The 25,641-nt window shown below is 43.2% G+C and overlaps 1 pseudogene; it reads left to right on the top strand.

Annotated features, from left to right (window-relative positions):
- Positions 1-20,783, top strand: LOC110129764 (COMM domain-containing protein 8 pseudogene; annotated as a pseudogene).
- Positions 20,784-25,641: the final 4,858 nt, after the last annotated feature.

The following is a 25,641-nucleotide window of genomic DNA, read 5'->3' on the forward strand; positions in this document are numbered from 1 at the left end:
ATGGACATGTGGGCTGTCCTGGTGGCCCCCAGCTTAACATGTCCCCAGCTGATGCTGACTTTTAAGAGAAGCACAGACCCCTTTCAAGACTTCAAGGAAAAGAGGCAGTCAGCCTTCCGCGGAGGAGTTGGGGAGTGCAATGTGGGTGGACTTCTCAAAGGCACACCCTGTGTAGGTGAGAAAGTACATTCCCAGGATTGGGAATGCAGATGGAATCCAAGCCCTCTGAGGCCATCAGCCTCCAGTCCCTGAGGAGCACTATTCTTAACACTGTCATTTATTCTGAACTGTCCAAAGAGTCACCTTTGGGTATTGGTTAGAATTGTCCTAATGGTGACTATCACTAGACCCACCCACACAAAGCTCCCATTTCATTAGACATATGTAGTAGCATCCCACTTGGACCATTGGCAGGAAAAGAACGTTAATAGCAACAACAACAACAACAAAAAATAGCCAAGGCAGAGCAAACAAAACGAATGAATTGTTTTCTTGGTGTCTGGGAGCACACAGAGGGCTCCCCTTCGACACTGGCTGGCCTGCTTAACCAGGCACAGGTGGGCTCTGCACGGTCACTCCAAGAGGGGCAATGCCCATGAAAACATATCTGCAAGGTTTTATCTGTCAGGTTAAATGGTTGTCACTTCAAGGAAGGAAGGGCCACAAGACAGTGATGTTGATGGGCCTCGTAGATGAGAAAATGGGTGTGTGAAATACAATCGACATCCTTGATACCCTAGTTGTTCTTGCTGCTTTTTTAGCTCCATTCATGTCAAGCACGAATGTTTACCAAACACCTACTCTAAGCCAGGCACCTGTGCTAGTCTCACACTCACCAGCTTTTAGTAAATCTGCCCTACGTGTCCTAAGTACCTTCCACCCAAGATCAGATGCTGTGCATTCACTGGCCACGCAGAAGGGCTTAGGGAGAAATCTCAAGCCCTAGGAAGTCCTCTCTAGACTATCCTGGGAGAAAAGGGCAGGAGGTCTAGAATGGAGAATGGAGGCTTGGAGTGGGATGTAAGCTCATTCTGGAAGAAGAAGATTACATTTCCTACATACCTAGGCTGGTGGCCTGAGGTTTTTGTCGGCTATGCTGCTGTGCTCTACAGAATGATCTAGTCACAACTGGCCTCCAAGTGTTACATCTCAGTTGCTCCAGAACGTTCTCTCACTCTAGAGCCACTGGCATCTATGCTTGCCGTGCCCTTTCATTTTCTGCCTTCAGCTCCCCTGCCTCCGGGGCTGCTCACCGCGCCTGGCTGTGCTGCGGAGGTGACCTTGTGACATCATACCCCAGGAGTATAACAGGCAACCCACCTCAAGGCAGAAGCATGGTTCTTAGTGCAACTATAATTTTATGAATATGCGAAAACCCATTGAGTTGTACACTTTACATGGATGAATGGCATGGTATGTGAGTAATATCTCAAAAAAGCTGTTAGAAAAAACTTATGTATAAGAACCCTGGTGGTCCAGTGGTTGAGAATCTGCCTTTCAGTGTAGGGGATGCCGGTTCAGTACCTGATGGGGGAACCAAGATCTCACATGCCGTGGGGCAACTAAGCCTACATGCTGCAACTACTGAACCTATACACTGCAACTAAAGAAACCCCCACACGCCTCAGTGAAGACCTGGCACAGAAAAAGACATGTACATATGTACATATGTTACCCAATATGAAAACAGCTTCAGGACCTCATGTTTAAGGATCATGGGGTAGGGGTGGGTAGAGAGAGTCAGGAAGACTAGAAAGGCAATGATGACTAAGATGAGGCTTGAAAGACTTCCGGAGCCCACTTAGATGGAAGGTACTGACAAAGGGCCCAGAGAAGTAAAGCCCTTTTGAGAAACTTCAGTCAGCGAGTAATAGGAGAGCAGGAGAGCACATGAACAGCTAGGGACAGCCAGGGCCTAGGTCATGGTGGAAGAGGTCTGGCCTCCATCCTTGGGAGACTAGCATGACATCTGTAAGCGCATGTCCCAGGGTCAGTCCCCCAGTTCATTCCCAGCATGGCCTTGGGCAGGTGATTTTACCTCTCTCTGCCTGATTCCCTGCTCTGGCACATAGATTGATGTGAGAGTTGGCAATAACGCATCCACAGTTCTTAGGACAGTGCCTGGCCCACACAGATTATATATGTGTTTGTTCTCATGACTCAATAGTGGACCATTGAATGGTTTTGAGCAGGGAAGGGACACGAGGATTTTGTTTTAGGAAGATCACACCCATGACATGGAGGGTGAGAGGGATTAAAGTGGAGAGACTTAGAGAAGGCTGTTGCGGTAGTCCAGGTGAGAGATGATGTCAGCGAGTGGCAGAAGGCTCAGCAATGGAGAGGACAGATATTTTAAGAGATCAAAGGAATAGAATCAGTAAGACTGGATGACTGATTAGCTCAGGAAGTGACAGATTGGGAGGTGTGCTTTTCAGGTTGCTTGTGAGTTTTTAGTTTGACTAACTGGGTGAAAGGATGCTAAGATCATTTGGTAAGATGGAGAAAACAGAAAAAGTTTGAAGAATGTGTCATTGGACAAATCAAGTCCAGTGATTTGTGGATCCAAACCAGGTCTTCTGATGCTGAATCCAGTGTTCTTCCCATTTCCCCCAAAATCCTAATTTTGTGAATATACTAAACTAAAATAATAATTTTATGAATAAAGGTTTAGTATATTCTAAGTCAATTTTAGAACACTTTCATCACCCTCTAAAAGAAATTCTATACCCATTAGCAGTCAATCCCCATTTATTTTCTCCATCCCCTCTAGGTCAACCACTAATCTGCTTTCTGACTCTGGATTTGCCTATTCTGGATATTTCATCTAAAAGGAATCATCCCCTACATGGCCTTTTCTGACTGACTTCTTTCACTTTAAATACTGTGTTCAAGGCTCATTTAGGTTGTAACATGCGTTAGTACTTCATTCCTTCTTATTGCTGAATCCTTAATCCTGTTGTATAGATTTACCACATTTTATTTATCCACTCATCAGTTGATGGACATGGGAGTTATTTCTCCCTTTTGGCTGTTATAAGTGATGCTGCTGTGAACATTCTTGTGCACATTTTTGTGTGGGGATGTTTTCATTTCTGTTGGATGGATACCTCGGTGTAGAATTTGGGGATCATGGAGTAGCTCCATGTTTAACTTCTGAGAAACTCACTTTTAGCTAAAATGTTCATTTACTAGTCTATCTTGTTCAGTGCTATAAGGTCTTCTGGAGAAGTTTCTACCTTGTTCATACCTGAGATAGTCTCTGGCTCCAAATTGATGCTTCATAAATATCTCGATAAACGTTAATCAGTAAAGTGCTCTGGAGTGAAGGCCTTAAGAGGAAGCATTTCTGAGCTCATTTCAATGGGCTATTCATAAGAAGGTACCAGTTTTAACTTTGACAAGGGCACTGACTCCACATGTCACTTGATCCACCCGGGAATGAGGGCATCATTCATATAAGTGGAAATGATCCTCAGGGAGTGGGTCCATGAGGATAAGGTCACTAGATGCCATGTAACTGTAAGTGTTACCCTGAACTGAATATATAAAAGTCTATACAAAATACTAAGAATATATTATGTTCTTTCATTGCACGTCATTGTCAATGGACTGATTAGGCCCCTGAGCACCTCCCCTCCATGTGGCAAAGGTGGGTTAAGGACTGTACCATAAAGGGGACTCATGACCCTTGGGACCAAGAGATCTCAGAGCTCGGCCCCTTTAGGAGCCCCACAGAATGTTTAAATGGACACCTTTCCTGCTACCCGCTCAGTAAGAAGGAAACACCATAGATGTGAAAGTGAAGGCTTCTTGGTGGCTATGGGACTGACCATTTGGGGGGAAAAAAAGACATTTCAGCTCATTTGGAGTCCCTCTAGATCTGACTATGTTGACATATGTGAGTTTGGAAAATGAGGACTTTGTGAGTCAGGACAACATTTCTATAACATTTCAGGCTTCTTATTTTCCTGTGAAAGACATTCAGTTCTCTAAGCCCCTGGCTGGAGTGTCACAGAGTTTCCTTATAGTGCTTTCCCTCAGATGCCATAGAAATATTATCAGTCACTCTGAAAACGGTGTCTAGAAGTCTGTTGGTGAAATTAAGTCTTCAGGATATGTCTCTATTCACAGCAGTCAGCATCACTAGGCTCATGGCATATTCCCAGTGTGAGGAGCAACTACTCTGAGGCTGTAGAGGAAGTTATAAATCCATCTCTGTGTCTTACTTTCCCCACACACAATACAAGGAAGCTGAGAAACATTTATCTTCCACCGTCACCACCAGCACACATGATACATGAGCTGAGAAAAGTTTTGAAAGGGCATAAGGTATTCTACAGCTACATGAAGTACTGCCATGAATATCTGAGTTGATATTCAGCAGCACACACTGTTATGGCTAAACCAAGTTACTAAAATATCCAAATACTTCCTTATCAGTTCTTCAGTAGCCACTTTCCTCAGCCATCTACCACCCTCTGTTGCCTCAGGTACCCCAGGCTTTCTCCCAGGAACCCCACTTTCTATAATCCATTATTCAAAAGGCTGATGCTTGGCCCCAGAGGGAATCCTGCTCTGTTCTCACTGCTGGCCTTGATTCTGATTGGTCAGTGTCTCTCCTGTGCCAGCTAAACATATTTAATATCCCTCCAAATTCAGGTATTTCTTGTTACTCAGGAATCCTCCAAAATTACCTTATACTTTTTTCCACCTTTCCTCCTGCCACCTCTCTTATGTTTCACATACCAGAGTACTATCTATCCTTGTCGTTCAGTTGCTAAGTCATGTCCAACTCTTTGCAACCCCATGGACTGTAGCACACCAGGATTCCCTGTCCTTTACTATCTCCCGGAGTTTGCTCAGATTCATGTCCATTGAATCGGTGATGCTTTCTAGCCATCTCATCCTCTGTTGCCCTCTTCTCCTTTTGTCTTCAGTCTTTCCCAACATCAGAGTCTTTTCCAGTGAGTCAGCTCTTCATATCAGGTGGCCAAAGTATGGGAGCTTCAACTTCAACATCAGTCCTTCCAATGAATGTTCAGGACTGATTTCCTTTAGGATTGACTGGTTTGATCTCCTTGCAGTCCAGGGGACTCTCGAGTCTTCTCCAGAACCACAATTCAAAGACATCAATCCTTTGGCACTCGGCCTTCTTTATGATCCAACTCTCACATCCATATATGACTCCTGGAAAAACCATAGCTTTGACTATATGGACCTTAGTCAATAAAGTGATGTCTTTGCTTTTCAATATGCTGTCTAGGTTTGTCATAGCTTTCTTTCCAAGGAGCAAGCATCTTTTAATTTCATGGCTGTAGTCACCATCTGCAATGATTTTGGAGCCCAAGAAAATAAAATCTGTCACTGCTTCCCACCAAAAATCTCATACTTATTACAAAGACTCATGTGCACGGAGATTTAAAGCATCTCTGTTTCAGTTCAGTTCAGTTCAGTCGCTCAGTTGTATCCGACTCTTTGTGACCCCATGAATCGCAGCATGCCAGGCCTCCCTGTCCATCACCAACTCCCGGAGTTTACTCAAACTCATGCCCATCGAGTCGGTGATGCCATCCAGCCATCTCATCCTCTGTCGTCCCCTTCTCCTCCTGCCCGCAATCCCTCCCAGCATCAGGGTCTTTTCCAATGAGTCAGCTCTTCGCAGGAGGTGGCCAAAGTATTGGAGTTTCAGCTTCAGCTTCAGTCCTTCCAATGAACACCCAGGACTGACCTCCTTTAGGATGGACTGGTTGGATCTCCTTGCAGTCCAAGGGACTCTCAAGAGTCTTCTCCAACACCACAGTTCAGAAGCACCAATTTTTCGGTGCTCAGCTTTCTTCACAGTCCAGCTCTCACATCCATACATGACCACTGGAAAAACCATAGCCTTGACTAGACGGACCTCAGTTGACAAAGCATTGTCTCTGATTTTCAACATGCTATCTAGGTTGGTCATAACTTTCCTTCCAAAGAGTAAGCGTCTTTTAATTTCATGGCTGCAGTCACCATCTACAGTGATTTTGGAGCCCCAAAAAATAAAGTCTGACACTGTTTCTGCTGCTTCACCATCTATTTCCCATGAAGTGATGGGACCAGATGCCATGATCTTAGTTTTCTGAATGTTGAGCTTTAAGCCAACTTTTTCACTCTCCTCTTTCACTTTCATCAAGAGGCTGTTTAGTTCCTCTTCACTTTGTGCCATAAGGATGGTGTCATCTGCATATCTGAGGTTACTGATACTTCTGCCAGCAATCTTGATTCCAGCTTTGTGCTTCATCCAGCCCAGTGTTTCTCATGATGTACTCTGCAAATAAGTTAAATGAGCAGGGTGACAATATGCGGCCTTGACATACTCCTTTCCCTATTTGGAACCAATCTGTTATTCCATGTCCAGTTCTAACTGTTGCTTCCTGACCTGCACATAGGTTTCTCAAGAGGCAGGTCAGGTGGTCGGGTAGTCCCATCTCTTTCAGAATTTCCCACAGTTTACTGTGATACACACGGTCAAAGGCTTTGGCATAGTCAATAAAGCAGAAATAGATGTTTTTCTGGAACTCTCTTGCTTTTTCGATGATCCATCGGATGTTGACAGTTTGATCTCTGGTTCCTCTGCCTTTTCTAAAACCAGCTTGAACATCTGGAAGTTCACGGTTCACGTATTGCAAATCTGGAAACAGTCTAAATAAAAACAACAGGGCATATATCGTGGTGTATGTATGAGAGAAGCGTATATACCTATTGGAAATGTTATGAAAGATGGGAGAACATGGTGATAGCTGAGTTGTTGACAAGAAGCCACACATTGTAGGAAGCCAGATGCTCTACCGTTAAGTTGTTTCAACATAACAGATTCTCCTAGTTTGCTACTCTTCATCACTAACTTAAAATAAGTTAGTGATATAAAGGAAGGGTGAGTCAGCCCCCTTTTTCTACAAGAAGATCAGTCACCTTGAATGGGTAGATCTTCACTGTTATGAAAATTAGTCACTTTGGCAGGTCTTGTGGGAGGGGGCAGGGGAGAGGGGGAGAGAGGAGGTGGTGGAGGGAGGCGTATTTCAGGTCAGTGAGGGGGGGTCTTGGGCAGATCCCGACCCAGCATCCCTTGGGCTTCTTGTCCATGGAACCAGCAACATCTGATCGCTAAGATTTGTCATAGCTTAGACCCCAGACAGAGTCACCCAGGGCTCATCTGTCCCCTTCACAGAGTGAAGGACCTTTGCTCTACCACCCATGGAAGCAACTAGAGCAGAGCATGGAGCTTCACCTCCAGAGGGCGCTGTGTCACTGATCACCTCAGCCCTAACCCCGTGAGCCTGAACCTTCCGACCCAGACTCACTGGCTCCCACCTTCCTCTGCGGCCGCTTGCCTTTTGACCCATGAGATTGAAAGCCCACTTTCAGGCTTTGAGAGTGGCATCTTCCTGCCTGGGTTAGTGGCACACCACACCCCTAACCTTCACTGCTCAGAAGTTGACCCATCAGGGATTTTAAAATCCTCCCAGTCAGGGTGACTTGACGACCCTGTCCTGAAGATGACCCCAGAAGGTGAGAAGCTCACCTCCAAGGGTTTTTGGCTCTACATGATGACAACAGCTTAGCGATTACTACTACTTTAGGGCCTGAAGACTTACCTCCACCTCTTGACTTGCACCCAACTCCCCAGGGCCAGGTTCCAGCACAGACCCTAATCTTACCAGGTCATAGTCCCAAGACTAACCTCCACCATGGAACCAGGGCAGGTTGTACTACTGACCACAGGACCTGTGATGTAGAGAGGGAGAGAAACTGAACTTCTGGAGTCCCCTCGGAATTTCTGGACTCCTTCACAGGCAAAAAAGTAAAAAACTAGCAGTGCTTCTACATCCAGCTCCGCTCTGTCTATGAGCCGCTCTTCAGCCACCCCAACCCCTGGCTGGCTGTCCTCCAAAACCTTCCCAGCCTGTGATTATTCCAGTGTGTCAAGCACCGAAGAATTGATGCTTTTGACCTGTGGTGCTGGAGAAGGCTCTTGAGAGTCCCTTGGACTGCAAGGAGATCAAACCAGTCAATCCTAAAGGAGACCAGTCCTGACTATTCATTGGAAGGACTGATGCTGGAGCTGAAGCTCCAATACTTTGGCTACCTGATGTGAAGAACTGACTCACTGGAAAAGACCCTGATGCTGGGAAAGATTGAAGGCAAGAAGAAAAGGGGATGACAGAAGATGAGATGGTTGGAAGGCATCACCGACTCGATGGACATGAGTTTGAGCAAGCTCCAGGAAATGGTGATGGACAGGGAAGCCTGGCATGCTGCAGTCCATGGGGTCTCAACGAGTCAGACATGACTGAGCAACTGAACTGACTGAGCACTTTGTGGAGATTAGCAGATGCTTACTCTTTGTGCCATGCTTATCAGGCCTCTTGGGTAGCTAAGGAGTGCCTGGAAGGCGGGGTCTAACATACCTTTGCCAGGGCAGAGGTATCGTTGATAACCTGGGCCTGTCCTGATGCCTGGAAACTTGTCCATTTCTCTGAACAAAGGTGCTCTCTCTGGAGATGAAATACGAAGCTGCTTTCTGGTTTCAGGATTGGCTCTCTGGGGCAATGGAAAGGAAACGATGCATTGGCAAGGCCCACGGAAGAGTCTATAAATGAGGTCTGTGGGATAAGAAGTGTGGGCCAAGCTGGCTGGGGTCCCTAGCCGTCCAGGAATCCTGTGAATATATGACTTATATTCTGACTTCTCCACAGTATGGACAGTGCAGCAAGGCAGAGAAACTAAGTCACCTCAGGAAACCTGGGCCAGGGCTGAGCCTTGTTAAAGGAAAACAGGCACACAGGTCCCATCTTGCCCAGCATGTGGGGACAACTTTGCAGGCAAGCCTGTTGGGGTAGTAGTGGGGACTCTGCTAGGCAAAGTCCTACATAGTAGGCCTGGGGGACCAAAAGGACTGGAAAATGGCAGGCACGATCCCTAACCCTCTTCCTCTTACAAGATGCCAAAATGCGTCTCATTGGAGGGAGAGAGCATAATCCTGTTCACTTCCAGGGACAGCCCAGCACTGAGGATAAAGTAGGGTGTAGGTTTCCCAAAGTCAGGGCTTTAGTGCTTCAGTCGTGTCCGACTCTTTGCGACCCCACAGAGTGTAGCTCGCCAGATTCCTCTGTTCATGGAATTCTCCAGGCAAGAATACTGGAGTGGGTAACCATTCCAACCATTCCCTTCTCCAGAGGATCTCTCCCCCCCAGGGATTGAAACTGGGTCTTCCACATTGCAGGCAGATTCTTTATTGTCTGAGCCACCAGAGAAGGCCCAGAGTTTGGACACCCTGTACTACACAATGCTCCAAGATGAAAGTCTTCCAGGATTGAATTTGGAAAGTACTGTGTAGACTCTGGTGGCACTAGTGGTAAAGAACCCACCTGCCGATGCAGGAGACATAGGGATGCAGGTCCAATCCCTGGGTCAACAAGATCCCCTGAAAAAGGGAATGACTACCTGTGCCAGTATTCTTGCCTAGAGAAGCCCATGGACAGAGGAGCCTGATGGTCTATAGATCACAGGGTCACAAAGAGTCAAGATATAACTGAAGCGACTTAGCATGCACACATGCATGTAGATTCTATCCTCATTTTTCACACCATATTCACAAAACACAGGAGTATATTAAAGATTCTGATGAGTCCTGCAGCTGGAAAGTCTGTTTTTGTTTAGCATTCCCCAGATTTAATTGACCATGCCATCTTTATTCACGGAGCACCCTTTAACATCCCATGGCCTATTTCGGGAGGACCTGACATGGTTATTTAATAACAAGAGAGTCTATAGGTAGAATTTCATTTGTCAAGAATCTAATTCCAAGGTAATATAATAAGTATTACATAATAATTACAAGGTACTGCACTCAAATAATATACAGTCCAAAAAAGGTGATACAAATGAATAAAAATAATTTATTTACAAAATGGACTCACAGACTTCTAAAACAAATTTATGGTTACCAAAGGGGAAAGGTCAGGGGGAGGGGTAAATTAGGATTAAGAATAAATTAGGCATAATTTGGGATTAACATATATACACTACTGCATATAAAATAATCAACAAGGACCTACTGTATGACATAGGTAACTCTACTCAATATTTTATGATAACCTCAATGGGAAAAGAATCTGAAAAAGAATGGATATGTGTATAACTGAACCACTTTGCTGCCCACCTAAAACTGACACAATATTGTAAATCAGCTTTCGGGATCTTAGTTTCCCAACCAGGGATCAAACCCATGCCTCCTGCAGTGGAAGCACAGAGTCCTAACTCCTATACCACCAGGGAATTCCCCAGAAGCAGGTTTTGGTTTTTTGTGTTTTTTTTTTAATGACAATAAGCTGGGAGCACCAAAGGCATTGGTACAGTTCAAATTGTCTAGAAAAGAGAGCAGTCAGTGTAGGCTGAGAAGCTTCTAAGAAAGCCCTGGTGTAAAGAAAGATGTGGTATTTTGAAGGATGAACACAGAGATGCCTTCAACAGAGGGCAGGGGAGGAACTCCAAACTGGGGTTATTGGTCTTATCAAAGCAAAGAGAAAAGCAACCCCCAGAGAGCTAGGCCGGAAGGATGCTGATCTTCAAAGCTCTCATAATTCTGGAAATCTCTGGGGCCTGAGACATGCAGAGATGGGCTGTTGTGTGGCATAAAAGAAGTGGGGATAGAACTTTCTAAGCATAGACAGCGGGAAAGTGAGAAGGGAGATTATGTATGATTGATTGTCTATTATGTCCCAGGACCTGCAATGCCACACTTAATTCTCAGTGTCACCCAAGGCAGCCGTGTGAGAATTGTCACCAGTTGAGAGATGAGAGAGTTGTTGGGGACCCCTTCTTCTTACTGGGGTCCCGGACAAGTTAAAGAATAGAACAGAGTGGGAGGTGAAGTTTAAATGTCACCTTTATGACTCAAAACCTAGAGTGTGAGGAACCAGCAGTGTATAGAGTTCCAGTTGTTCTACACCTTCTCAACGTCTGATGGTGGTAGTGTTTTTAATTTAGCCAGTCAAATGGGCTTTAATGAAATCCTATACATTGTAGTTTTAGTTTGCATTTCCCTGATAACTAATGATATTGAGCACTTTTTCATGTTCTTAATGGCTATCCTTTGTAAAGTTTTTGTTTAAGTCTTTTGCCCATTTTTTATTGGTTTCTCTTCTTATTACAGATTTTCTATATTCTCAACATACTATTATGTCAGATATAAATTTTAATTAAATTTTAAAGATACTTTGTCATTAAATATTTTCTCCAGATCTGTGGCTTCCCTGCTCGTTTTCCTAATTGTGTGTTTCAGTGAGCAGTAATTTTTAATTTTAATAAAGTATGACTAGTGGTTTTTTCCATTGTTTCTGCTTTCTGTGTTCCAGCAGCTCTTTACCTACTTCAGGGTTTCAGAGGTCTTCTCAATTTTCTTATACAAGGTTTATGTTTATATCTATGATCCATCTTGAATTTTTAAATTTTAGTTGCTTTATTTATTTTATTGATGTATAGTTGATTTACAGTGTTTCAGATGTATAACATAGTGATTCAGTTCTATGTATATATGTATTTTTTTTTCAGATTCATAACATAGTGTTTCAGATGTATAACATAGCGATTCAGTTATATGTATATATTTTTTTTCAGATTCTTTTCCATTATAAGATATTACAAGATATTTAAATAGTTGCCTGTGCTATACAGTAGGTCCTTGTTGTTTATCTATTTTATATATAGTAGTGTGTATCTGATAACCCCAAATTCCCAATTTATCCCCTCCTCCTTTCTGGCGGGCTACAGTCCATAGGGTTGCAAAAGAGTCAGATGCGACGGAATGACTAAACAACAGCCTTTCCTCTCTGGTAACCATAAGTTTGTTTTTGAAGTTTGTGAGTCTATTTCTGTTTTGTAAATAAGTTTATTTGTATAATTTTTTTAAATTTCACATGCAAGTAATATCACATGATATTTATATTCGTCTGACTTATTTTAGTGTGTAGTATGAGATAGAAGTCAACATTCATTTCTTTTCCTTACAAACACCCAGTTGTTCCAGCACCATTTGATGAAAATATTTTCTTTCCCCATAGGATTGCTTTGATGCTTTTGTCAAAACTCAGTAACCTTATGCCTGTGGGATTATTCTGTTCCATTGATCTGTTTGTTTCCCCTTATGTCAGTTATGGCACCACAGTGCCTTGATTTCTGTAGCTTTTACAGTGTCTTAAATTTACATAGTGTAAGTTCTCCAACTTTGGTCTTCCATCTGCTGTTCTAGGTTCTTCTGAATTTCAGTATACATTATAGAAACACTTGAAGGAGATTAATTTGGGGAGAACTGCAATTTTAACAATATTAGGTCTTTGGGCATGACCTCTCTCTCCATTTATTTTGATCTTCCTTAATTTGTCTCAGCAATGTTTTTTATGTTTTCAGTGTAGAGGCCATGTTGTAGATTTATCCCCAAATATTTTATGTCTTTTTTAACTTTTTAAAAAAATTATGTTTGCCCCATTGGGTCTTTGTTACTGCATATGGGCTTTCTCTCATTGCAGTGCATGGGCTTCTCTTTTGAGAAGCTTGTTTGAAGCTTGTTAAGAAGCTTGTTTTCTTTTGTGAAAGAAGCTTGTTAAATTTTGTGAAGTGCTTTTACTACATCTATTGAGATAATCATATGATTTTTCTTTTATTCTGTTATTGTGATGAATTATATTGACTGTCAAATGTTAAACCAATCTTGTATTCCTGGGGGTAAATCCTAGTTAGTTATACTGAATTATCCTTATTATTTATTGCTGGATACAAAATATGAAATCATATTTTGTTTAGGATTTTTGCATCTATGTTCAAGGTATTTGTCTGTACTTTGCTTGTAATATCTTTTACTGGTTTTAGTATCAAGGTAATGCTGGTCTCCTAAAATGAATTAGGAAATATTCTCTCTGCTCCTCTATTTTCTCAAAGAGTGTACATAAGATTCATATTGTTTCTTCTTTAAATGGATGATAAATTCACCAGTAGAATCATTTGAGCTTGGTATTTTCTCTGAGCCTGTAGGTTTTTTTTTCCATTTATTTTTATTAGCTTGAGTAGCCCCGCCTCCCGAGTTGGCCGGGGCGTTGCGCGCAGATTCTCCAGCCTGTCCTCTGGGTGAGGTGGTTTCCTGTCAGAGCTCTTCGTTTTTGCAAGAGTCCAGAGATGGGCTCTGTCACATCCAGAGGAAGACTAACCAACAGGGACTAATCTCTCACGCGGAAATAGAACCAAAACAAAACTCACATACTTAACTGCATCGTTCCACGTATTTTATTCTACAGAGCTGATCCTTCCAAACTCTGAATGCAGAGTTCCAAAGAATAGCAAGACGAGATAAGAAAGCCTTCCTCCATGATCATTGCAAAGAAATAGAGGAAAAGAATGGAATGTGGAAGTCTAGAGGGCTCTTCAAAAAAATTCGAGATGTCAAGGAAACATTTCATGCAAAGATGTGCACAATAAAGGACAGAACTGGTATGGACCTAACAGAAGCAGAAGATATTAAGAAGAGGTGGCAAGAATACACAGAAGAACTATACAAAAAAAGATCTTCACCACCCAGATAATCACGATGGTGTGGTCACTCACCTAGAGCCAGACATCCTGGAATGCGAAGTCAGGTGGGCCTTAGAAGCATCACTACAAACAAAGCTAGTGGAGAATGCAATTCTAGTTGAGGTATTTCAAATCCTAAAAGATGATGCTGTGAAAGTGCTGCACTCAGTATGCCAGCAAATTTGGAAAACTCAACAGTGGCCACAGGGCTGGCGAAGGTCAGTTTTCATTCCAAGCCAAAGAAAGGCTTTACCAAAAGATGTTCAAATTACTACACAGATACACTCATCTCACATGCTATTAAAGTCATGCTCAAAATTCCCAAGCCAGACTGCAAAAGTACGTGAATGGTGAATATCCATATGTTCACACTGGATTTAGAAAAGGCAGAGAAACCAAATATCAAATTGCCAACATCTGTTGGATCATCAGAAAAGCAAGAGACTTCCAGAAAAACATCAACTTCTGCTTTATTGACTATGCCAAAGCCTTTGACTGTGTGGATCACAGCAAACTGTGGAAAATTCTAAAAGAGATGCGAATACCAGACCACCTTATCTGCCTCCTGAGAAATCTGTATTCAGGTCAGGAAGAAACAGAACTGGACATGGAACAACAGACTGGTTCCAAATCAGGAATGGAATGCATCAAGGCTGTATATTGTCACCCTGCTTATTTAATGTATAAGCAGAGTACATCATGCAAAATATCCAGCTTGATGAAGCACATGCTGAAATCAAGATTTCTGGGAGAAATATCAATAACGGCAGATATGCAGATGACACGACCCTTATGGGGGAGAGTGAAGAACTAAAGAGTCTCTGGATGAAAATGAAAGAAGAGGGTGTAAAAGTCGGTTAAAGCTCAACATTCAGGAACCTCGGATTATGGCATCCAGTCCCATCACGTCATGGCAAATAGATGGGGAAACAATAGAAACAGTGGGAGACTTTTTTGGAGGGGGCTCCAAAATCACTGCAGATGGTGACTGCAGCCATGAAATTAAAAGACGCTTGCTGCTTGCCAGAAAAGCTGTGACCAACCTAGACAACATATTAAAAAGCAGAGACATTACTTTGTTGAGAAAGGTCCGTCTAGTCAAAGCTATGGTTTTTCCAGTAGTCATGTACGAATGTGAGAGTTGGACCATAAAGAAACTCAGTGCTGAAGAATTGATGCTCTTGTGTTTGTTTGTTTGTTTGTTTGTTTTTAGAATTGATGCTTTTGAACTGTGGTGTTGGAGAAGACTCTTGAGAGTCCCTTGAACTGCAAGGAGGTCAAACCAGTCAATCCTAAAGGAAATCAGTCCTGAATATTCATTGGAAGGACTGATGCTGAAGCTGAAACTGCGCTACTTTGGCCACCTGATGGGAAGAGCTGACTCATTGGAAAAGACCCTAATATTGGGCAAGAATGAAGATGGGAGGAGTAGCAGGTGACAGAGGATTAGATGGTTGGATGGCATCACTGACTCGATGGATATGAGTTTGAGCAAGCTCTGGGAGCTGGTGATGGACAAGGAAGCCTGGTGTGCTGAAGTCCATGGGGTTTCAAAGTGGAGGAAATGACCTAGGGACTGAATTGAACTGAACTGATCCTTCCACTCATCTGCTGCAGGAATGAAAATTCGTGATGTTCAGCGCTGGAAGTAACATGTGCTTTCCAAAAGTCCCCTTTAATTTAGCAGGAATCCAGTCTGAAATATTAGAAACAGTTTCGTTAATGTTTTTAAAGTTGTTTAGGAAATAAATGATTTCTATGAAATGTCTAAGCGATGGTATATGATGTAATTTTAAATTTGCTGAAGAACTGGATTCTTTTTTTTCAATTCAGTCAGTTTGGGGAAGAGTATGGGTCATGGTGTTGACCCTTTAAATTCTACATACAAGTAGTCAAGTAGCATATGTCCTTCTATGATTAGCTTATTTCACTCAGCATAATGCTCTCAAGATTTATTCCATGTTGTCCCATACGCCAGGGTTACTTCTTTACTAAGGCTGATTAACATTCCATGTGTATACATAACCTGTCTTCACTCATTCATCCACTGATGGACACTTGGGTTGTTTCTGTACCTTGGCTATCGTAATACTGTGGCAGTGAACATGGGGGTGTAGGTATTTCTTCAAGATCCTGGATTTCAAGTCATTTAGATAAATACCTAGAACTGGGGTTGCTGAATCATATGGTAGTTCTATTTTAATTGTTTGAGGTACTGTTTACATAGTGATTACCATTTGGCTGTAAGAACTAGAAATTCTTTTCATAAGATCTCTTCCCCATCTCATATCTACAGATAGCTGACTTACCATGTCATTGGGTTTTTCCCTCTCACTTTTTGTTTCTTTATCTGAAAGAGTTACTATCAGAATGCCTCACATCATAAACCTGTTTTCATTTCTTAATGATGCCTTTATATAATGTGGTGAAACTGCCATAGTCAAGGAGAGAAGCAGGACTCAGTTACTAGTTGCTGCCTGTTTTCTCAGAGGCAGAAAGAAGAAAGGGCTGTCCTTGGGCTTCCACCTGAGTTCTTTATTCTTTTCCCATGATTCCTCCTTACCAAGACTCCTCGATTCTTTTACTTAACAGAAGGACCGTGGGCCTATCCTTATCAGCTCTTAATCTGATTCCCCTCAAACTTCTCATCACACAGCTGGAGCCTGATCCTGTATTTGTCAACTGGATCATCCAGCGTTTTCAAGGGGTACACTTATGTTTATCGTAGTTTGAAATGAAGTGTCTGGCTTTCGATAGGTACAGAAAAGAGAATCTGCATCTCTGAAACGTTCTGAGAAAAAGCCCTGCCGGATTCTGCGTGTGTGCTTAGTTGGTCGGTCGTGTCTGACTCTTTGCGACCCCATGTAGCCCGCCAGGCTCCTCTGTCCACGGGGACATTCTCCAGGCAGGAACGCTGGAGTGGGTTGCTATGCCCACCTCCAGGGGATCTTCCCTGCAGGCATGGTAATGGTCAAATGGGTGTCTCATACTGCCCTTCTCTGGTGAAATGTGGGGACTGTGGGGAGGAGGGAAAAATAAATGGGTCAATTCGGTTTGTGTCTACCCAACGCTTTTCTTTCTTGTTGTTTTTTTTATTGAAGTATAGTTGTATTGTGTAAGTTTCAGGTGTACAATAAAGTGATTCAGTTATGCATGAACATTTATGTGTATATAGTCTTTCTCAGATTCTTTTCCTTATAGGTAATTAGAAGATACTGAGTATTTCAGTAATTCTCTGTGCTCTACAGTACTTATTTCTGCCTATTTATATACAGTATGTGTATCGGTTAATCCCATGCTCCTAATTTATCCTCCCTCCCCCTGTAGTAACCATACGTTTGTTTTCTATATCGTCAAGTCTTTCTGTTTTGTAAGTTCACTTGTATCGTCTTTTAGATTCCACATGTAAATGATATCATAGATTTGTCTTTCTTTGTCTAATTTGTGAAAACCAAGTGGATTTCTCTAGAACCATCCATGTTGCTGCAAATGGCAGTATTTCTTTCTTTCTTATGGCTAAGTAACAGTCCCTTGTGTATATACATATATATGTGTGTGTGCATGTCCTCATATATATGAGAATATCCCCATGGACAGAGGAGCCTGGGGGGCTACACTCCATTGGACCACAAAGAGTAGGACACGACTGAATGACTAAGCACACACACACATTCTGGCAGGACTTTTTCTCAGAAAGTTTCAGAGAGATGCAGATTCTCTTTTCCGTACCTATCAAGTGTAAATGTCCACCAGTGAATGAATGGGTAGAGAAGATGGAGTGTGTATATACAATGGAAAATTATTCAGCCTTAGTAAAGAAGTAAACCTGTCATATGGGACAACATGGAATAAATCTTCAGAGCATTATGCTAAGTGTAATAAGCTAGTCACAGAGGATATAGGCTACTTGATACCACTTGTATATAGAATTTAAAGGGTCAACACCATCATCAATGGTAAAAGAATGGTAAAAGAATGGTAAAACTAGGTAAAAGAATCTAGTTCTTCAGCAAATTTAAAATTATACCTACATCATGGCTTAGACATTTCTTAGAATCATTTAAACTCTAGTTCCCCCAGTAATCTCCTCGAGCATCATGACATTAAGTTTGCTCTGTAACATGGTGATCCCCACACTTCTATCTCTGGCCTAGGCTCTCCAAGAAATTCCAGACCCTACATACCCTACTTCACATCTTTGCTAGGATTTCTAACAGACGCCTCAGGACAGAATTTCTGATCTTCTCTCACAAAAGCCACCCCTCCAAAAGATATGTCCATGTCCTAGCACCTGAAAGGGTAAATGTGACCTTGTTTGGACAAAGGACCTTTGAGGATGTCGATTAAAAAAAAAAAGAAAAAAATGCAAAAAAAAAAAGCACAACCTAAAAGTGGAGAATTAAGTTTTATACAGTGGACTTGCTGAGGACTTGAGCCCAGGGAGGCAGTTCTAAGATAGCTCTGAGAAACTGAAGCTAGCTCTGAAGATAGCTCTGAAGACATAGAGGAGAAGCCAGAATATATAGTTTTGGGGACAACAGATAAAACAAAACCCCTAGGTAGTGGAATATTAAAAGATTACTATTTATTAAGGAAAAGTGAGACATCTCAAGTTACTGAATTAGCGCTTTTCTTTTGTTTAGGAAGATCCAAGAGTCTGGGCTCATTAAAATCATTCCTTTTGTTGCAGGGAGGGGGGGCCTTTCCAGGGCCGGAAGCTAGGCTCTTGTCTAACACTCGGAAATGAATTGTCCGACGAGACCCATGTGCTGACAAAGCAAGAGACTTTATTGGAAAGGGGCACCCAGGTGGAGAGCAGGAGGGTAAGGGAACCCAGGAGAACAGCTCTGCCATGTGGCTCGCAGTCTTGGGTTTTATGGTGATAGGATTAGTTTCTGGGCTTTTTAGCCAGTCATTCTGACTCAGAGTCCTTCCTGGTGGTACATGCTTTATTCAGCCAAGATAGATGCCAGAGAAAAGGATTCTGGGAGGTGGTTGGACCTGTGGTGTCTCCTTTTGACCTTTCCTGAACTCTTCCCGTTGGTGGTGGCTTATTAGTTCCGAGTTCCTTACCAGGCCTCCTGCCGTAAAACAACTCATGCAAATGGTTACAATGGTGACTGGCCAGGGTGGGGGGTTTCAGTCAGTGTGCTTCCCCTAACATTTTGATATGCACCTAAACTACCTAGGGCCAGTATCCTGTTTTCTTCTCAACCCTGAGTCCCCTCAGCCTGCATGGTAAGGGGGCGACTGCTGACTAGGTGGCCGCAACACCCTTTGGTTACTGATATGGCAGGTGACATTCTTTGTCCACATAGATGTGATCTTGTTAAGGACCTAGAGATGAGCTCATCCTGGGTGAGCCATAAACCCAAGGAAAAGCCTCTCTAGGTAACTTTGACATATAACCACCCCCCCCCCCCCCATCCTGTTGAGAACTACTGATCTCTGGCATTTTGTGATGAAGGTACTGGTGTAGGGAGGAAGGTAACAAGAAAAAAGAAACCACACACTACTTATTTCCATCCCTTTAGCTCTGAATTACATTTTCTGCCTCTATCCCATGAAGAGCATGGTCTTCTCTTATGGAAACAATTTAAGGAAAACAGGATAAAGACATTTCTAAGGGTGAAGGAAGAAACAGACAGGACAGGCTCCATCTTGAAAGTGGGACTCCTCTTGGGGCCAGACTGTGGACTTTGAGCTATATGCCCAGTAGCTATAGAAATTACAAACTGGCAAACCAGGCCCCTGGAAGGAAGACCCTCAGGGCTCGGGTACCTAGACTCTCCATCACCTAAAAGAATACCTGAATTATCTGTGTAACTGAATAGAATCATACCTTCTATTATGCTTATTGGGGTATAATCACAGGCCTTTGATAATTGTCCACTGTTAACTACCTAGGCTTAAGGCATATGAATCACAGGTTACCTTTCATTGCATTTTTCTTGTCCTTTGTTCAGACTCATTTCAGGGAATTTGGGGAGGTGGGTTTGGGCACATATATCTTGGGTATATAAGGTTTTTCACAAAAACTGGTTGGGGTCCTTGGCTGAGAGAAGACTCTGCCTTGGGCCCACCAGTATAATAAACTGCACTCCCAAGCTTCCCGCAGAGCGGGGCTTGCAGCTTCTTCACAAAATAATTGATGGCATTTGTGGCCGGACTTATCCTCTCTACCAGGATTATCACAGTGTTTGGGATTCAACAGAATGGATGCATGTTCTAGAAGACATTACCACCTTTTTCAAAGCTGTAGTTGGTAAAAATTTATCTGATGAAGAGATAGCTCAACAGTTGAATCAGTTAAATTCATCTCATCAAGAAGCTATCATGAAATGCTTAAAAAGTAGGAAAGATGAAATCAAGCAGACTCTGTTGGAAGAAATAGTTGATATTTCCTCTGCACAACTACAGAGATTTTGATTGGCAGTTAAAGCTTGCACTTTCTAGTGACAAGATTGCTTCATTACAAATGCCACTTTTAAGCCTTCATATAGATGTTAAAAAAAAAAAATGGTGAAGTCAAGCCATATTCTGTTGAAATGAGTAAAGAAGAGCTGCAGAATCTAATAAATTCCTTGGAAGCAGCTAATAAGGTGGTCCTGCAGTTGAAATAGCTGGAAATGATGAATACCAACATTATCAGATTCCACTGGTACAACTGATGCACAGAGAGAATACCATGTGTTCACAGAAGCTGAATGGCCAGCTAAGAAAGCAGCAGTGTTGATATTACAAAGACAACAACTTAACAGCATCCCTAAAGAAAAGGAAATTTTATGGTTGACAGGAAATGCATGAAAACATGAAAGATGAAAAGGCTGTAAACCTAGTTTATATTTTCATAATGACTGTTTTGCTTCATTTATTAAATATGTGAAAAGGCTTTATAGATACAGTTTTATGGTAAGCTAAAAATAGACTCTAAAGTAATGTAAACATACAAGCACAAATATACTTGACTATTGCTTAAAGAACCATGAATAGCAAGGATGTTTATTATGGATATATGTGGTGGTTCACTTGTGATATTTTTTTAAAATAATTTTTAAATGATGTATAAGCTGCATTTAACTCAGGAGATCCCATGCTTTTCTCATATTTCAAAGGAAAAGTTATAAAGTGTAAAATTTTATAGAGAAGCTCTCCAGACTTTAATTGGAAGGAAAAAAAAAACTAAATCTGAGTGAAGAATTTTGAATTTTGAATTCTAGGAACTAAAATATTATATTTGAACATAGATAAAAGTGAAAACAACACTGTTACTTCTGCATTTCTGTGTCTATTCAGGAGACTATGCTCTGATAAAAAATATGTGTCACTGTATAGTGTGTACCTTATTACTCCAATATCTGCTGAGACTATACAGGTCCCTATTTATTGTAAATTCTTAATTTGTTGTAAACTTAATGGAGTTCTGGATGGTAACAACTTCATTAGAAAGCAAACCATTTTTAATTTCAGTGACCTTTAGAAACAAGCATTCTGAGCAAATAAAAATATATTATCTTTAAAAAATAAATAAAATAAATAAATAAACTGCACTCCCCTATCTGCATTGTCCTTCTGAGTGAGTTTGTTTCCTGGAATGCGTGGCTATAGCATTTGGGGCACTGGCTGGGAAACTCCTCACTTTTAGGAGACAAGTCCCATTTGGGACTACTCCGAAGGCTTGCGGCTCAAATCTTCTAGATGGGGGAAGGTGCCTTGACCTTCTGGAAGGATTTTGCTTCTCAACGCCCGGACCTTTCACGTTAACAGGTAGTGGACGGCAGCAGGGGAACTGAGCGCTCAGGTGAGGAGGAACCCACCTGGCAGGGTGGAAGAGGGGGCCTGATCACCCCCCTGGGAGGGACTAGAAGGAACACGGACCCACAGGAGATTGGAATAGGAACGTGGCATCGATTTCTTGATACACACGTTGATGAGCGTGTTAGGGCTTAGGAAGGAAATTTGTGAATGTCATTTAGGAGGTGATGTCCATGCATCTTGGGGAAAATGATTACCAAGCAATCAGCAAGGGATTGTTAGGAGATGAAACTTGGTATTTATGGGCTTGTATTCTGCCCTCCCCGAGGAGGTGTCCCATCTGCTGTGAAATTCTTGACCCCCTCGGAATTGTCTATAAGGAGGGAGATACATAACTGAGTACGAATTGGCTTTTCCAGACACAACCTGGGACATGGGATATTTAACCCTTCTCTGTTTTCATCCGCACCCAATCAAGCCCACCAAGGCAGAACGGACTTTAAAAGTTAAGGGAGAAACAATCTTTGTCCATGTGGAATTCTGGTTTGGCCATGCCAACGGGCAAATGAAGACACGACGATCTCCCTTCTCCCTCTGGGATCTGGCAGGTAAGGCTCTTCTCACCCCAATTAAGAAGGAGGTGGAATGGCAATTTAAGTGTTTCATTGAGTGGAAATATCAGAAGTACCTAGGGTACCAAGAACTTCGTAGAAAAGTAGAAGAGGGTCCAAGAAAGTAAGTAAAATGGGAGGAAATGAATCTAAGACAACTGTATCAGAGTGCATGATTGAAAATTTTTAAAAGGGATTTGGAGAAGACTATGGGGTGCAGATGATGCCTAACTGCCTCCACATACTCTGTGAGGTCGAATGGCCCCCTTTGGGAGTAGACGGCCACCAGAGGACACCATGAACTTAAAAATAGTGGAAGCAGTCTATGCAGTGGTCACAGGAGAGCCGGGACACCCAGATCAATATCCGTATATTGATTCAAGGCTAGGATTAGCTCAATACCCTCCTGCTTGGACGAGGTTCTATATCCAGAAGGGAAAGGGAAAAATATTAATGGCACAAAAATGGACTGATGATAAAAAAGAAATTCTACAGGATTTGGATGGGGATGACCTGCTCACTCCCACATACTGGATGATGACGCACCCACCGCCCAGTGCTCCACCAGGACCAGAGGCCAATGTAATGCCCGATCCAAGGCCAGGCGCAGTTGCTGCAGCAGCCGCTGTTCCTCCGCCCGCTCTCCCGGAGAACGTAGAGAGAGGCACTGTTTTGGCAGGTTCTGATCCCAGCGATGGAAACCTCTGGTCAACATCCCCAGGATTCCACCTCAGCCGGATCTCCTAGATTGTATCCACCTCTCCCGGTGAGTACTGATGGGAAGGGGGAAGGAAACACACGAATTAGACAGAGGCTGTGCTCTGCCAAGGAAGAAGGGGAAAGAACCCCACTACAGATGCCCCTCAGAGAGCTACAACAGCCTTTGGTTCAGGACACATGTGGGCACTACCATCAGCCCCCTGTAGCCTATTATTACCAGCCATTTTCCTCTAGGGATATATTAAACGGGCAGAGACACACTCCACTGTACTTGGGAGAGCCACAAGCTATGATTAGGCTATTGGAGATTATTTTTCGGGCCCACCGCCCTACATGGGATGACATAATCCAACTATTAGTCTCCCTTTTCAGCACTGAGGATAGACAGAGGATCCTAACTGAGGCCAGAAAATGGTTCAGAGAAACGGCACCTAAGGGCACTGCAAACCCACATCGGGCAGAACCAGCCGCCCCCGATGAGAGGGAGACCCGACCGGGACTGTAACCGAGAGGAGGGGCGGGGCCACCTGGAGAGATAGCAGGCAGCTGTTTTACAAGGCTTCAAGAGGGGACCCCGAAAACCTATGAACATGGCAAAACCCTGCAAGGTGATTCAAAGGGAAATTGAATCACCCTCTGAGTTCTACAAAAGACTGTGTGAGGCCTATAGACTTTATACGCCAATAGATCCCAAGGCCGCTGGGTCTCAGATGGTGATAAATGCAGCCTTTGTGTCTCAAGCCAAAGTGTCAGGTGGGGAGATACCAAGTGACTCATGAATTTTTATACACCCCTGAATGCCCAGTACCTTTGTTGGGAAGAGCCTTGCTCTCTAAATTAGGGGCACAAGTGACCTCCCCCGCCCCATGAAAGATTCAGTCTTTGAGTGGGCTCAACCACCTATTTACTCTCCCTCTCAGTAACCCCTCAAGATGAATGGAGGTCGTATGAGCTCCCAGAAGAGAAACCAGACGGGCTAAACAGTTGAGAGAGAGTTAACTCAACAATTCCCTGAGATCTGGGTGGAAGACAACCTCCTGGGCTTATAGAACAAGTCCCAGTGGTAACAGAACTCAAACCTGGTACAATTACATCAGCACTCGCCTTGGGCCTGCTAGACCTTGCTAAGGCATTTACTCTTTACGTGACTGAAAAGGACTAGGTGGCTATGGGAGTGTTGTCCCAGACCATGGGGACATGGGACAGACCCGTGGCTTCTCTCTCAAAACGGCTGGACAGTGTTGCCACTGGGTGGCCGGGATGCTTATGGGCAGTTGCTGCAGTTGCCTTACTGGTCTGGGAGACAACCAAGCTGACTTCAGGTCAAGATATGATCATGAAAGTCCTGCATGAGGTTAACACTCTCCTGCGAGGCGGACCCCCATAAATGGCTGTCGACATCCCAGATTACTCAATACCAGAGACTGTTATGGGAGAACCCCATGTTACTATTGAGCCTTGTCAGGCCCTGAATCTGGCCACTCTCCTTTCTGTGAGAGAAGGTGGGCCTGCACATGATTGCAAGGAAATCCTAGAAGAAGTTTATGGCAGCAGACCTGACTTGAGAGACCAGCCAATCCTGGACCCAGATTTGGTCCTGTACACCAAAGGCACCAGCCTGGTGAAAGAAGGACAATGACTGTTGGGATACGCAGTAGTTATGGAAGAATCCATCCTTGAGGCTAGCTGTCTGCCATCACACTGGTCTGCTCAATGGGCCGAACTATATGCTCTAATCCGGACCCTCTAGCTGTCAAAAGGTAAGAAGACAAACATTTACAGACTCCAGGTATGCTTTTGCTACTTGACATGTTCATGGGGCTTTATATAAAGAGAGAGGTCTTCCGACAGTCAACGGAAAGGACATTAAAAACAAAGAAGAAATCTTGACTGGATTAGATGCTGTATGGGAACCTGAAAAGGTAGCAGTGATGCACTGTCGGAGTCACCAAAAGGAAGATACCCCACAAGCACCAGGAAACTGACTAGGAGATAAAGCGGCAAAACATGCAGCCGAGAAATTTGGGGCTGCTGGTGGAGGATCTATCAGAACCTTTGTACTCTCAAAAATGTCTGAGTTAATGTTTGACTTCTCACAGTATAATCTAGCCCAAGACCAGCTGGGTGAAGCAGAAAGGGCCACCAAAAATGAAAAAGGTTGGTGGGAACTGCCAGATGGCAGGTTACTGGTACCCGAGGCGTTAGTTCCCACTCGGGTATCTCAGGTTCACCAGACAACTCACTTGGAACATGACAAAATGGAAGAATTAATTCGAAAATAGTTGTTAATTCCAGGACTTTCCTCCCTATGTAGAATGGAATCCTTGGACTGTTCTGCTTGCTCACAGGTCAATGCTTCCCCTGGATATAAACCAAAACCTCCAGGAATACAGGTAAAAGGCACTATACCCTTTGAACATTTAGAAGTGGACTTTACCGAGACGAAGCCCTGCTGACACTATCATTATTTACTGGTCAGGTTATGTACACTCTCAGGATGGGTGGAGGGCTTCCCCACCCGAACTGAAAAAGCAAATGAAGGGGCTCACTGTCTGCTTCGAGAAATAATTCCCAGATTTGGGTTCACAACCAGTATAGAATCAGACAACAGCACTGCCTTTGTAGCTGATTTAATTCAACAGGTATGTAAAGCTCTAAATATCAAGTGGAAATTACATATAGCATGTAGGCCCCAGAGTTCTGGGATGGTGGAACAAACCAACCGGAAACTTAAGAGACACTTTGCAAGTGGATCATAGAGAATGACTGCTCCTGCATGGACTTGCTTCCGATGGCTCTGCTCAGACTCAGGATGACCCCACGGTCCCATGGCTATTCTCCGTATGAAATTGTGTATGGGAGGCCCCACCCATAATAAAACAGGTGTCAACAAATTTGCCCCAGGTAACGGGGGATGAGATTTCACAGCAGATGGAACAACTGGGTAAGGTAATAAATC

Source organism: Odocoileus virginianus, chromosome 9, assembly GCF_023699985.2.
Source record: "Odocoileus virginianus isolate 20LAN1187 ecotype Illinois chromosome 9, Ovbor_1.2, whole genome shotgun sequence".
Classification (NCBI taxonomy): domain Eukaryota; kingdom Metazoa; phylum Chordata; class Mammalia; order Artiodactyla; family Cervidae; genus Odocoileus; species Odocoileus virginianus.